The sequence below is a fragment of the Bufo gargarizans genome, chromosome 5 (assembly GCF_014858855.1).
Source record: "Bufo gargarizans isolate SCDJY-AF-19 chromosome 5, ASM1485885v1, whole genome shotgun sequence".
In the NCBI taxonomy this organism is placed as follows: domain Eukaryota; kingdom Metazoa; phylum Chordata; class Amphibia; order Anura; family Bufonidae; genus Bufo; species Bufo gargarizans.
The window spans coordinates 296,300,637-296,316,486 of record NC_058084.1 but is presented as its reverse complement, the minus strand read 5'-3'; positions in this window follow the sequence as shown (position 1 = coordinate 296,316,486).

Sequence of the window (15,850 nt, the reverse complement as noted above, 5' to 3'; positions counted from 1 at the left end):
GTAGAAAAACCCCACAAATGACCCCATTTCGGAAAGTAGACACCCTAAGGTATTCGCTGATGGGCATAGTGAGTTCATAGAACTTTTTATTTTTTGTCACAAGTTAGCGGAAAATGATGATGATTTTTATTTTTTTTTCTTCTTACAAAGTCTCATATTGCACTAACTTGCGACAAAAAATAAAAAATTCTAGGAACTCACCATGCCCCTCACAGAATACCTTGGGGTGTCTTCTTTCCAAAATGGGGTCACTTGTGGGGTAGTTATACTGCCCTGGCAATTTAGGGGCCCAAATGTGTGAGAAGAACTTTGCAATCAAAATGTGTAAAAAATGACCGGTGAAATCCGAAAGGTGCACTTTGGAATATGTGCCCCTTTGCCCACCTTGGCATCAAAAAAGTGTCACACATCTGGTATCACCGTACTCAGGAGAAGTTGGGGAATGTGTTTTGGGGTGCCATTTTACATATACCCATGCTGGGTGAGAGAAATATGTTGGCAAAAGACAACTTTTCCCATTTTTTTATACAAAGTTGGCATTTGACCAAGATATTTATCTCACCCAGCATGGGTATATGTAAAATGACACCCCAAAACACATTCCCCAACTTCTTCTGAGTACGGCGATACCAGATGTGTCACACTTTTTTGCAGCCTAGATGCGCAAAGGGGCCCAAATTCCTTTTAGGAGGGCATTTTTAGACATTTGGATCCAGACTTCTTCTCACGCTTTAGGGCCCCTAAAAAGCCAGGGCAGTATAAATACCCCACATGTGACCCCACTTTGGAAAGAAGACACCCCAAGGTATCCAATGAGGGGCCTGGCAAGTTCATAGAATTTTTTTTTTTTCGCATAAGTTAGCGGAAATTGATTTTTTTTTGTTTTTTCTCACAAAGTCTCACTTTCCGCTAACTTAGGACAAAAATTTAAATCTTTCATGGACTCAATATGCCCCTCAGCAAATACCTTGGGGTGTCTTCTTTCCAAAATGGGGTCAGTTGTGGGGTGTTTGTACTGCCCTGGCATTTGAGGGTCTCTGCAATCATTACATGTATGGCCAGCATTAGGAGTTTCTGCTATTCTCCTTATATTGAGCATACAGGTAAGAAGATTTTTTTTTTCCGTTCAGCCTCTGGGCTGAAAGAAAAAAATGAACGGCACAGATTTCTTCATTCGCATCGATCAATGTGGATGAAAAAATCTCTGCCAAAAAAAAAAAAAGGAGGGGAAAGGCGTCTGCCAGGACATAGGAGCTCCGCCCTACATCCATACCCACTTAGCTCGTATGCCCTGGCAAACCAGATTTCTCCATTCACATCAATCGATGTGGATGAATAAATCATTGCCGGGATTTTTTTTTTATATATATATATATATACAAAGTGTTTGCCAAAGCATAGGAACGCCGCCTCCTCCTCAGCTCGTATGCCTCGGCAAACGTATCTGGCACTGCAGAGGAGAAAATCCCGTCTTGCAGCGCCGCATACACTGACTTGCGTGTAATCTGACAGCAGCGCAATGCTTCTGTCAGAATGCACATCGGTGCTGCAGCTAGTAGATCGGTTGGTCCACCTGGAAGGTAAAAAAAAAAAAAAAAAAAAAAAAAAAAACAGGCCACAACGCAATAATTTTATTAACTTTGGAACAGAACCTGTAAACTTTAACTTTTGGAACTAAACATTAACCTGTTTGCTTACTGGTGTTTTTTTTTATTTATTTATTTTTTTAACCTTTATAGAACAAACTTCTCCTTCCCCATGGGTCAATGTGCAAAGCGCAAATCGCCCAAAGATGTGGCGAAGTGCGTTAGGCACTTTGTCCCATGTGAAAGGAGACGTTTGCAGCAGCTGTGAGTGAATGGGCCCTAATAGCCCTGTGTGCCTGTCCTGGTGAGATGATCCCTATGCTAGGTGTACCTGTGTGTGGTACTTTCGGAAACACTCCCCTAAGCATAGGGCAGGGTGGTCCGGACAGTCAGGACAGAAATAGCGGGTGTCACGCCTTATTCCACTCCTGCTACAGACACAACATTTTTTTCGGGGTGGCGGTCGGTTTGAGGTACCAGCAACGACACTGGGGAAGTGTCGCTCGTGTAGACGGCTAACTACACTGGTGGATGGGGCCACGGAACCTCCTGGATACAGGAGGTTCGCGATGATCTCTTCCTGAAATTTGAGGAAGGATCCAGTTCTCCCAGCCTTACTGTAGAGAACAAAACTATTGTACAGAGCCAATTGAATCAAATATACAGACACCTTCTTATACCAGCGTCTGGTTCTGCGGGAAACTAAATACGGAGACAACATCTGGTCATTGAAGTCCACCCCTCCCATGTGGAGGTTATAGTCGTGGACTGAGAGGGGCTTTTCAATGACACGGGTTGCTCGCTCAATTTGTATTGTCGTGTCTGCGTGAATGGAGGAGAGCATGTAAACGTCACGCTTGTCTCTCCATTTCACCGCGAGCAGTTCTTCGTTACACAGTGCGGCCCTCTGCCCCCTTGCAAGACGGGTGCTAACGAGCCGTTGGGGGTAGCCCGCGCGACTAGTTCGCGCGGTACCACAGGCGCCAATCCGTTCTAGAAACAAATGCCTAAAGAGGGCCACACTTGTGTAGAAATTGTCCACATAAAGATGGTACCCCTTGCCAAATAAGGGTGACACCAAGTCCCAAACTGTCTTCCCACTGCTCCCCAGGTAGTCAGGGCAACCGACCGGCTCCAGGGTCTGATCTTTTCCCTCATAGACCCGAAATTTGTGGGTATAGCCTGTGGCCCTTTCACAGAGCTTATACAATTTGACCCCATACCGGGCGTGCTTGCTTGGGATGTATTGTTTGAAGCCAAGGCGCCCGGTAAAATGTATCAGGGACTCGTCTATGCAGATGTTTTGCTCAGGGGTATACAAATCTGCAAATTTCTGGTTGAAATGGTCTATGAGGGGCCGAATTTTGTGGAGCCGGTCAAAAGCAGGGTGGCCCCTGGGACGGGAGGCGGTGTTGTCACTAAAGTGCAGGAAACGCAGGATGGTCTCAAATCGTGTCCTGGACATAGCAGCAGAGAACATGGGCATGTGATGAATCGGGTTCGTGGACCAATATGACCGCAATTCATGCTTTTTTGTTAGGCCCATGTTGAGGAGGAGGCCCAGAAAAGTTTTAAGTTCGGAAACTTGGACTGGTTTCCACCGGAAAGGCTGGGCATAAAAGCTTCCCGGGTTAGCGGTGATAAATTGTGTGGCATACCGGTTTGTCTCTGCCACGACTAAGTCTAAAAGCTCCGCAGTCAAGAACAGCTCAAAAAATCCCAGGGCCGAATCGATCTGAGCTGTCTCAACCCGAACTCCAGACTGGGCGGTGAAAGGGAAAACTACAGGTGCGGCTGAAGTTGGGGACTGCCAATCAGGGTTTGCCAGCACCTCAGGGACTCTAGGGGCTCTACGGGCACGTCTTTGCGGTGGCTGCGACGGGGTCACTACTGCACGTGCCACCGTACCAGCTTCAACTGCCCTTCTGGTGCTCGCTACTTCACCAGGTTGTACGGCAGTGCTTGTACTAGGTCCAGGAAGGGCTGGGCTGCTGGTGTATGCCTCACCGCGTAATCCGACAGCACCAGCCCCACTCTGCTGCTCTTGAAGCGGATCCTGCGCAACCTGCGGTCTAGCGACACGGGGTCGGGTACGCCTGGTGGTATCAGGGACCTCAGCCTCCTCGTCCGAACTTTGGGTCAGAGAGCCACTGCTTTCTACAGGTTCGTATTCTGACCCGCTGGATTCATCAGATGAGGGTTCCCACTCCTCATCCGACTGGGTCAGAAGCCTGTAGGCCTCTTCAGAGGAATACCCCCTGTTAGACATGTGGGCAACTGAATTTAGGGGTATTCCCTGAGACTACCCAAGAAAAAAAAAGCAAGCCTGTCTTACAAATGGGAGGCTAGCAAAGTACCGGAGGCCGCTGCGGTTGATAAAAAATATCAAAACAGATTTTTTTATCGCCGCAGTGCGTGTAAAGTGAATGTGCAGCGATCACTGCGGTGGGGCGGGCGTGGGTGTACGCACGTGTGGGCGACCGATCAGGCCTGATCGGGCAAACACTGCGTTTTGGGTGGAGGGAGAACTAAAGTGACACTAGTACTATTATAGATCTGACCGTGATCAGTTTTGATCACTTCCAGATACTATAAAAGTACAAATGCTGATTAGCGATACGCTAATCAGCGAATAACGGACTGCGGTGTGGTGGGCTGGGCGCTAACCGATCCCTAAACTACCTAACCAAGGGGCCTAAACTATACTGAAACCTAACGGTCAATACCAGTGAAAAAAAAAAGTGACAGTTTGCACTGATCACTTTTTTCCTTTCACTAGTGATTGACAGGGGCGAGCAAAGGGGTGATCAAAGGGTTAATTGGGGTGATCTGGGGGCTAAGTGTGGTGTAGTGGGTACTCACAGTGATGATGTGCTCCTCTGCTCCTCTGCTGGAACCAACCGACCAAAAGAAGGAGCAGAGGAGCACAGCAGCCATATAACCCCATCATATTTACTAATATGTGGGGTTAAATGGCTGCTGATTGGATTTTTTAAAAATCAGCAACCTGCCAGCCAATGATCGTGGCCGGCAGGCTGCTGACGAAATACTGTGCTGCGAAAAGCCGGCCCGCGATGCGCATGCGCGGGCCGGCTGTGATGTAATCTCGCGTCTCGCGAGATGACGCGCCGATGCGTCCAGGAGGAACAAATCAACCACCTCCCGGACGCATCGGTGCGTACAGCGGTCGGGAGGTGGTTAAGTAGGTTTAAGCTAGGGGAGCTGAGGTGGTTAAGGTGAGTTAATTTTTTTTTTATTTTTTTAACCCCTCCAGCCCTATTTTACTAAGCATTCTGCTATTATTTTCCCTTAAAACTATGTTATAAGGGAAAATAATACAATCTACACAACACCAAACCCAAAGTTTGGGTTTGGGTACCAAACATGCCGATTTTGCTCACGCGCATGCAAAATGCATTAAAATGTTTTGCACTCGCACAGAAAAAAATTGTGCCTTTTTCCTGCGACGCACCCGCATCTTATCTGGCCCAAATCCATGACGCCCGTGTGAAAGAGGCCTAAGAGCGACGCCTGTCATCTGCATGTCATACAGACTCGCAGTATTATTTCACTACCAAAGCAGACTCCCTATGCGTGTTACTGCAAGGCACATTGTTCTACACCACTATAAAGGCTTTCAGCAGCCTGGAAATCGCTGCAAATAAATTTGTATTGAAGCAAATGTTTCCAAAAAATTCTGCAAATTGGCCAAATCAAATTTTTGAAAAATTCACTCATCTCTAATATATATATATATATATATATATATATATATATATATATATATATATATATATTAGATTTTTTTTTTTTTTTAATCCTCATGGAAGTCAATTTGAATGCAGAGAATGCCAAAAAATTCACTCTTTGTTAGGACCAATAGCCCAATCAATAACCATAATATAACATAACTTCTATTATTACTAAGATTTAAAAAATTCCTCCCTATACAATTGGATTAAAATTGTTGGACAACCACTAGATTAGATAAGTATTACTAGCATACATTATACATCTCTATTGTGCTAAATTTCACTAAGGTATAATGTATTAATCTTGGTTATGATTGCTGATAAACCAGATTGTACATAAATACAGGGTATTGAAATTGTAATTTATAATAGACAAAAAGAAGACTGTATTTTTCAAAGTGTGTGGATATTAGATACTTTGTGCTTCTAGTGTATGAATATCTGTATATTACTGTGGAAAACTCTCCAATTAGGCTGAGTTTACATCACCATTTAGCTTTACGGTTCTTCTGTTCCATTAGAAAAAATAAATAAATAAAAGAACAAAACAAATCCATAATTTTGAGCATCGGTTATGATCAATTAGCTAAGGTGCTTTCACACTTGCATTTGAGGATTCAGGCAGGCATTTCCGTTGCCCTAACTACCTGCCAGATCCGTAAATCCGTATGCAAACGGATAGCATTTGTTTCTGGATGCGGATTTGGCTTACAAATGCATTGAAATACCGGATCTGTCTCTCTGTTGTCATGCAAAAAACGGATCCGACATTTGCGCAGACCGGGAAACTGGATCAATGGAAATTAATGTCAGCATTCCATACAAGTGTTCCGGAATTTTAGACGAAGAAAATACTGCAGCATACTGCGGTATTTTCTCCAGCCAAATACAGTAAGAGTGACTAAACCGAAGACATCCTGATGCATACTGAACGGAATGTTTTCCATTCAGAATGCATTAGGATAAAACTGAAGCATTTTTTTTCCGGTATTGAGCCCCTGTGACGGAACTCAATACCAGGAAACTTTAACGCAAGTTTGCACTAAAAATAACTTCTTTTTTACACAATACCTTCACATCTACCTGGATTACTCAGTGTTGTATGTATACATTTCACATATATATTACTTGCATAATAAGGGGAAGAAAATAGTAATAAAAAAACTTTAAAAGGGACTGTATTAACTTATCATAATAGTTTATATTACATATTATTATGTACCTCTAGAGATGTAAATTATGTATATCAAGCATAATTGGTACCAAGTATGCTATTAGTTTAATACACGGCTCACATGACTAATCATATGTGTTTTAATTACTATAACTTGTATTAACTTCGAAAACTACATCAATCTAGGTTTAAATGAAAACAGTAAATGAGAATACTTCATTGAATGCTGAGTTTTAGGCCTCTTTCACACTACAGTATGTAGCATTCAGTGTTTTGCGTTCCGTTTTTCACGGATCCGTTGTTCCGTTTTTTGCTTCCGTTGTGGTTCCGTTTCCGTTCCGTTGTTCCGTTCCGTTTTTCCGTATGGCAAATACAGTATACAGTAATTTCATATTAAAAATTGGGCTGGGCATAACATTTTCAATTGATGGTTCCGCAAAAAACGGAACGGATACGGAAGACATACGGATGCATTTCCGTATGTGTTCCGTTTTTTTTGCGGCCCCATTGACTTGAATGGAGCCACGGACTGTGATTCTCGGCCAAATATAGGACATGTTCTATCTTTTCAACGGAACGGAAAAACGGAAATACGGAAACGGAATGCATACGGAACACATTCCGTTTTTTTGCGGAACCATTGAAATGAATGGTTCCGTATACGGACCGTATACGGAACGCAAAAAACGGACCGTATACGGAACGCAAAAAACTGTAGTGTGAAAGAGGCCTTAACCTGTGAATCCATCTAGCTTCCTCTTGAAGAAGCTTATTATCCAAATTTACTCCTCTTGAGCCCAATTTAAAGTGTGTGATCCTCCAGAACAGGCATCCTCAAACTGCAGCCCTCCAGCTGTTGTAAAACTACAACTCCTACAATGCCCTGCTGTAGACTGATACCTGTAGGCTGTTTTGGCATGCTGGGAGTAGTAGTTTTGCAACAGCTGGAGGGCCGCAGTTTGAGGATGCCTGCTCTAGAACTTCATTATGTTTATGTCTCTGTTGAATATATGCTATATGTCTGCAAATGGATGTATCCTTTCCTGTGTTGCTTGCACTCTAATTGCCAAATATTTGTCTTCTCAATTCTTGCACTGTTTTGCCCACGTACAATTTAGGGCATGTGCATGATTTGTACATTCTCTTATTTTAGGTAAGCATTTACAAACACTTGATCTAGGTCACAATATTAGTGTTGAGCAAATCAAAGTCCATGAAGCTTCTTGTGCTTCATGGTAGCGAATCGATTTTCCCTGAATGGTGGCAAAAAACAAAAAAAATCATATTTGCCTCATCCATTTAATCGAGATGCCGCCCGCCACCATCGTGATTGAAGATCTGATGGCTGCCAGACAATTTTAATCCAATTGCATAGTGTGAAATTATAAATAGTGAAATTATAAATAAAAGTTGAGTTTTACTAGAGATATTGGTTGTTCCTAACTGTGAATTTATGGCCTTTTGCTTGGCAAAGGCTCCATTGAGAGAGCTGAAATTCTGCATTGCTGTTGGGTGCAATAAATTATAAAATCCACCTTTTTTACTTGAAGACTGGAGTGCTGCCTTCATTTTGCTGCTTTACTTTACCGTTCCTTGTTCAGGAGCCGTTGTGGGATTTGCACCTGGCATACCTATAGAGTGTTGCTGCCTTCTTTCTTATTCTTAAATATATATTTTATATATATATATATATATATATATATATATACACACACACACACATTTCCAGGCCATCAGAGCATGGTCAATTCAGGTCAAATTTTTTCCGGACCCAAATCTTCTAATTTCTAATTTTGGGACTATCTAGAAAAGGGAAGTTAGAATTTAGTGGGCATGAGTCCAGTGACATTGGGCACCTTTAAATTGTACATCTATATTCAATGCATGTGCACAGGTATCCCAGGAGCATCAATACAAAGCTAAACCTCATAATGGCATGCTGGTGGTTTAGCTGCCCCAAAGCAAATGACAGGTTTTATTTCATCATTCTACTTTATTGATTTTTAAAGTACAGGAAAGCCAATTTACTATTTCTAATTCATATTTTTAAATGTTTCACTGAACATTTGCACCTGCAAGTAAATGCAGAAATTATTTAAATTTCTCAAATGCATTCTTATGGTTTAATAAACTTCAGTAAAAATTTTAGGCATAGCCTTTTCGTTCTGCTCCAACCTTTCTTGTTAAGCAATAATAGTGCCATTGTGTTTCTTGATAAAGCATTTAGCTCCATTTTTCAGTTTGCATGTCTCCCACTGTGTGTGAACTTGGTTTAGTTCCATAATTCTTTTGGTACTCAGCCATAATGTGTGAGGTTAATTGAAGTGCTCTCCTAAAAAATAAATGTTCTGTACATTTAAAATATCTCCTATATTATAGGGTCAGGTATGTTCATTTTAACTTAACCTTTTAAACTTTAAATCATATATACTTTAATTTTAAATAGCTGCCCAGATTTGCTTACTTAGCAAAATGTCATTATTTAAAACATATTTTCTTTTAACTTTCCAAACTGGCAATTAATTTAAGACCAAGTATTTATCTGTTACTGTAATTTAGCTTAAATATACTGATATAAAGAAAGAACTTTTTCAGATTAGATCATATGACTACGGTGTATGTAACATTTCTGCGTGTCTATATTCATAGGCTGTGTTCAATTTTATGCCATAAATGCATTTCTCTTTATTTCTTGGCGGAGCCCTATTAAAATGATGGGTCAAAACTGCTTGACTTTTTCTTGGTACTTTTAATATATTTTATTTTTTTAAGTCTGTTATCTATGTTATGATGTCAGAATATTGTTTGCTTTTATTTCTGTGCTGTATTCTATTGTGAAGAGGTTACAATTAGAGATGGCCTTGTGGCTCGCCCGGCGGTCGTTTCACGGTGAACTTTGCTCGTTCGTGATTCGCAGAACATGCGAACATATGGCAATATTCGCACGCTCCATATTTTTTTGCATAGCACCGAACTTTGACCCATGACACATCCATCAGGAGGGACAGGATAGTCAATTGAGATGTTTTAGCACATGGACACACCCCCAACCATATAACAGAACCCGATCTGGCAGCCATTTTACATTATGTGTTTTGCCAGTGTAGGGAGAGGTTGCATTTTGGAGCAGGGACAGTTAGGGACACCGAACGCTAGCTAATAGGGCCACAAAAGTCCTTTTAAGGACTGGTATAGGTGTGATATACCTGTTGTATTGTGCAGTTCTGCTGCGATACTGCAGCAAGATAGAGGGACAAATGCTATTGGAGTAACTAATTGCAACGGGTGTGATATACCTGTTGCCCTCAAAAAAACTGCTTGAGGGCTGTAATATACCTTCTTCCACAAAATCCTGATTGAAGGGTGCTATATACCTGTTTCTGCCAAATACTGATTGAGGGGTGCTACATACCAGTTTCCACCAAATACTGATTAAGGGGTGCTATATACCTGTTTCTGCCAAATACTGAATGAGGGATGCTATTGCTATATATCTTCTTCCACCAAATACTGATTGAGGGATGCAATACACCTGCTTCCACAAAATACTGATTGAGGGGTTCCATATACTAGTTTCCACTAAATACTGATTGAGGGGTGCTATATACCTGTTTCCGTCTGTAACGGCTACCCTTTGAATGAGAGGGTATCAGCCGTTGGGGACGTCCTCTTTCCTGGCAAGCTGCTGGGTACAAGTACGGCTGGTATAATCCCATCCACGAGTTCCAGAGGTAGAGTCAGGTTCAGCGGTAAAAATAGCGGCGTAATGATCCCATAGATTTCCCTTTCCAAGAACGAGACAAGGCTTCAGTTTAAACGGTCAAGCAGAACTGACTTTACTTTACGTACAGCCTCTTTTATTCACCAACAAGAAAACATAGTACTGCCCACAGGGTTTTGAAATACAACCAATCAGTATATTACAACACATGCACAGCAACCAATCGTTCACGCCCCTAGGGGCCCAGAAGGGAGACTGTGACACAGGGCAGATACAACACATCCCCACAATGCATCATGGTTTCCTCCTCTCTGCCCTAGAGACAACCGAGAAGTAATCTAATTATCTCTCAGGACAAAGGGAAATCACCAATACACATGTGGAGACAACAGGACAGACATCATCATTTAAACACACAATAGAACAATGGGACAATAGAAACCCACCCAGCATATTCCAACTGCGTTCGGTCATATTAATAGTCCAGACCTGCGGCATAGTTCTGTTACACCGTCAAATACCGATTGATGGGTGCCATATACCTTCTTCCAAAAATACTGATTGAGGGGTGCTATTGCTATATACACTCTTCCACCAAATACTGATTGACGGGTGCCATATACCTGTTTCCGCTAAATGCTAATTGATAGGTGTTAGATACCTGTTTCCGCCAAATACTTATTGAGGAGTGCCATATACCTTCTCCCACAAAATACTGATTGAGGGGTGTTATTGCTATATATCTTTTTCCACCAAATACTGATTGAGGGCTGTGATATACCTTCTTCCACAAATACTTCTCTTCTCTACGGACTTAGGTAGAGGGTCATTTTGAAAATGACAGGCAGAGGAAGAGGCAGGCCATTCCGCAGGGTCTGCACAAGGCCAGATCCTAATTAGGAAGTTGGAGAAGGCGTGTACGATAACTTCAAAGGGCGCACCAGAGTTGGTTGAGTGGCTTACTCAGCCTTCCGCTTCTGCACCCTCCTCATCCTCTGTATCTGCACCCTCCTCACTCTCTGCTGTGTGCATCCCCAAAGACACCACCACCAACATTGCCCCTCCACTCGAGTCAGAGGAATTATTTTCCCATCCATTCCCAGACCTTACGATGCGCGGCCATTCTTTGCATCAGTTGAGGAAGAGGAGGTAGCAACAGCCGCCACCCAGCGGTCTGACTACAGTACCCAGATCAGCCCAAGGAGGGTGGTCCCGGCTGTTGCTGCCTACTCCGAGATCTCTAATGTCAGTGGTGGTGAAGGTGACGATGATGACGTGTTGATGGATGTCCCGTGGGTGCCCACAATAGAGGAAGAGGAGGGAGTTCAGAGGGAGAGACATGGTCGCGTATATCTGGCAAAAGGCAGGCTTCCGTGGCCCAAATGTAATCCTCTTGCCCAACGGCTGACCGCTGGCTTGTCGGAACTGCTAGACCGCCAACTACTGCCATATAAATTGGTGGACTCGGAGGTCTTTAGAAAATTTGTGGCCATTGGCACACTGCAATGGAAGGTCCCTGGAAGGATATATTTCTCCCAGAAGGGCATCCATGAACTATATGGCAACGTTTAGCGGCAAGTTAATATATCTCTGGCACACAGTGTCGGGGCCAAGATACATCTGTCCACAGACATGTGGTCTAGCAAACACAGGCAGGGAAGGTACATCACTTTTACTGTTCACTGGATGAACCTTCTGACGGCCGTCAAGCATGTAATCTGTGGAACACATGTGGATTTGGTGTCACCGCCAGGGATTGTATGCAGGCCTGCCTCTTCTTCTGCTCCTACTACTCCATCCTCCATCTCCACCTCGGCTGACTCCTCCTTTTCCACTGCTACCGCCTCCTCCCCAGCTCCCCAGAACATATTTGACGTGCCAGGTGAGATCCATGCTGTGCTGTGGCTGTTGTGCCTGGAAGCCAAGAGCCACACCGGTCCTGCACTCCTTTCAGCTTTGTGGTCACAGGCCGATTAGTGGCTAACCACACTCAATTTGACAGTTGGTAAAGTGGAGTGCGACAACAGTGCTAATCTGCTAAGTGCGCTGAAACAGGGCAAAATGACACACGTGCCGTGCATGGCACACATCCTGAACTTAGTAGTGCAGCGATTAGTTGCCAAATACCCTGGGGTCCAGGACGTCTTGCAGCAGGCCAGGAAAATCTCGGGCCATAGAAGATCTTACATGGACATGGATCGCCTTGCTGATGTTCAGCGACGACACCACTTGCCCGTCTGATTTGTGACTGCTAAACGCTCTGGAACTTCACCTTGTATATGCTTGATAGGCTGCTCCAGACAACCTGTACAAACCCCTCTGGCCTACCCTAGGATCGTAGTCAGAAGAACCTAGAGGGGTGAAAGGGGCGGGGTTTAGTATGAAAAGCGCCGAGGGGCCTGGGCACCGGCCGCATGAACGCCACTCATGGGCACCTTCAGAAGGCTGAAATTGTTTTTCTGAGAAAATCGGCGATGGACAGCAATATGGAAAGTAGCATTCTAATATGGGGAATGTAATGGAGATCCTGATTTTAGTGTTCTAAAATAGTGATTTTAGGTGAAAGATTTCCTTTAAACACATTGCAATATTTGCAAATAACAACATATTTTCAATCACATAAAAGTATGTTGAACTTTTTTTGGAACTGAAATGTTATGACTTTCTTACAAAATATTCAAATTAAACCTTGGAATGATTTAACATGAAGTTAATACAGTCATCTGCTGAGCTAGTCTTGGTGAGCTGAAATCAAGCTTTTAAAACAGTGGGGAACATTGAGAATATAGCACCGTTCATTGCAATTTTGTTTAGCATGTTTTTTTTACTCTCTATTTCTGCAGTCATTAGCATAAACATAGGAGATAATAGTGCTGTATACTTTTTCTTCTTTTTTTTCTCTGTAGGCACAGAACACAGAAGCTAACAGAGTGCTGAGCATGTATTTATCCAATTACTGTAAACTTCAGCATTTTTAAAACACTTCCCTATAGTTATTTTGTAAAACAATTAGAAGCCTCACATAAGACAGCTACTATCTGTCACATATTATGGAATTTTACAAGAGATGTTTTTTTGTTTTTTGTTTTCCATTGAAACACTAACAAGTAGAGTTGAGCGAACACCTGGATGTTCGGGTTCGAGAAGTTCGGCCGAACATCCCGGAAATGTTCGGGTTCGGGATCCGAACCCGATCCGAACTTCGTCCCGAACCCGAACCCCATTGAAGTCAATGGGGACCCGAACTTTTCGGCACTAAAAAGGCTGTAAAACAGCCCAGGAAAGAGCTAGAGGGCTGCAAAAGGCAGCAACATGTAGGTAAATCCCCTGCAAACAAATGTGGATAGGGAAATGAATTAAAATAAAAATTAAATAAATAAAAATTAACCAAAATCAATTGGAGAGAGGTTCCATAGCAGAGAATCTGGCTTCCCGTCACCCACCACTGGAACAGTCCATTCTCAGATATTTAGGCCCCGGCACCCAGGCAGAGGAGAGAGGTCCCGTAACAGAGAATCTGTCTTCATGTCAGCAGAGAATTAGTCTGCATGTCATAGCAGAGAATGAGGCTTCACGTCAGCCACCACTGCAACAGTCCATTGGCATATATTTAGGCCCAGCACCCAGGCAGAGGAGGGAGGTCCCGTAACAGAGAATCTGTCTTCATAACAGCAGAGAATCAGTCTGCATGTCATAGCAGAGAATGAGGCTTCACGTCACCCACCACTGCAACAGTCCATTGGCATATATTTAGGCCTAGCACACAGGCAGAGCAGAGAGGTCCCGTAACAGACGATCTGGCTTCATGTCAGCAGAGAATCAGTCTGCATGTCATAGCAGAGAATGAGGCTTCACGTCACCCACCACTGCAACAGTCCATTGGCATATATTCAGGCCCAGCACCCAGGCAGAGGAGGGAGGTCCCGTAACAGAGAATCTGGCTTCATGTCAGCAGAGAATCAGTCTTCATATCATAGCAGAGAATCAGGCTTCACGTCACCCACCACTGTAAGAGTCAATTTTCATAAATTTAGGCCCAGAACCCAGGCAGAGGAGAAAGGTCCCGTAACAGACAATCTGGCTTCATGTCAGCAGAGAATCAGTCTTCATATCATAGCAGAGAATCAGGCTTCACGTCACCCACCACTGCAACAGTCCATTGGCATATATTTAGGCCCAGCACCCAGGCAGAGGAGGGAGGTCCCGTAACAGAGAATCTGTCTTCATGTCAGCAGAGAATTAGTCTGCATGTCATAGCAGAGAATGAGGCTTCACGTCAGCCACCACTGCAACAGTCCATTGGCATATATTTAGGCCAAGCACACACACAGGCAGAGGAGAGAGGTCCCGTAACAGAGAATCTGGCTTCATGTCAGCAGAGAATCAGTCTGCATGTCATAGCAGAGAATCAGGCTTCACGTCACCCACCACTGCAACAGTCCATTGGCATATATTTAGGCCTAGCACACAGGTAGAGCAGAGAGGTCCCGTAACAGACGATCTGGCTTCATGTCAGCAGAGAATCAGTCTGCATGTCATAGCAGAGAATGAGGCTTCACGTCAGCCACCACTGCAACAGTCCATTGGCATATATTTAGGCCCAGCACCCAGGCAGAGGAGGGAGGTCCCGTAACAGAGAATCTGTCTTCATGTCAGCAGAGAATTAGTCTGCATGTCATAGCAGAGAATCAGGCTTCACGTCACCCACCACTGCAACAGTCCATTGGCATATATTCAGGCCCAGCACCCAGGCAGAGGAGGGAGGTCCCGTAACAGAGAATCTGTCTTCATGTCAGCAGAGAATTAGTCTGCATGTCATAGCAGAGAATCAGGCTTCACGTCAGCCACCACTGCAACAGTCCATTGGCATATATTTAGGCCCAGCACACACACAGGCAGAGGAGAGAGGTCCCGTAACAGAGAATCTGTCTTCATGTCAGCAGAGAATTAGTCTGCATGTCATAGCAGAGAATCAGGCTTCACGTCACCCACCACTGCAACAGTCCATTGGCATATATTCAGGCCCAGCACCCAGGCAGAGGAGGGAGGTCCCGTAACAGAGAATCTGGCTTCATGTCAGCAGAGAATCAGTCTTCATATCATAGCAGAGAATCAGGCTTCACGTCACCCACCACTGTAAGAGTCAATTTTCATAAATTTAGGCCCAGAACCCAGGCAGAGGAGAAAGGTCCCGTAACAGACAATCTGGCTTCATGTCAGCAGAGAATCAGTCTTCATATCATAGCAGAGAATCAGGCTTCACGTCACCCACCACTGCAACAGTCCATTGGCATATATTTAGGCCTAGCACACAGGCAGAGCAGAGAGGTCCCGTAACAGACAATCTGGCTTCAAGACAGCAGAGAATCAGTCTGCATGTCATAGCAGAGAATCAGGCTTCACGTCAGCCACCACTGCAACAGTCCATTGGCATAAATTTAGGCCCAGCACCCAGGCAGAGGAGAGAGGTCCCGTAACAGACAATCTGGCTTCATGTCAGCAGAGAATTAGTCTGCATGTCATAGCAGAGAATCAGGCTTCATGTCAGCCACCACTGCAACAGTCCATTGGCATATATTTAGGCCTAGCACACAGGCAGAGGAGAGGTTCATTCAAC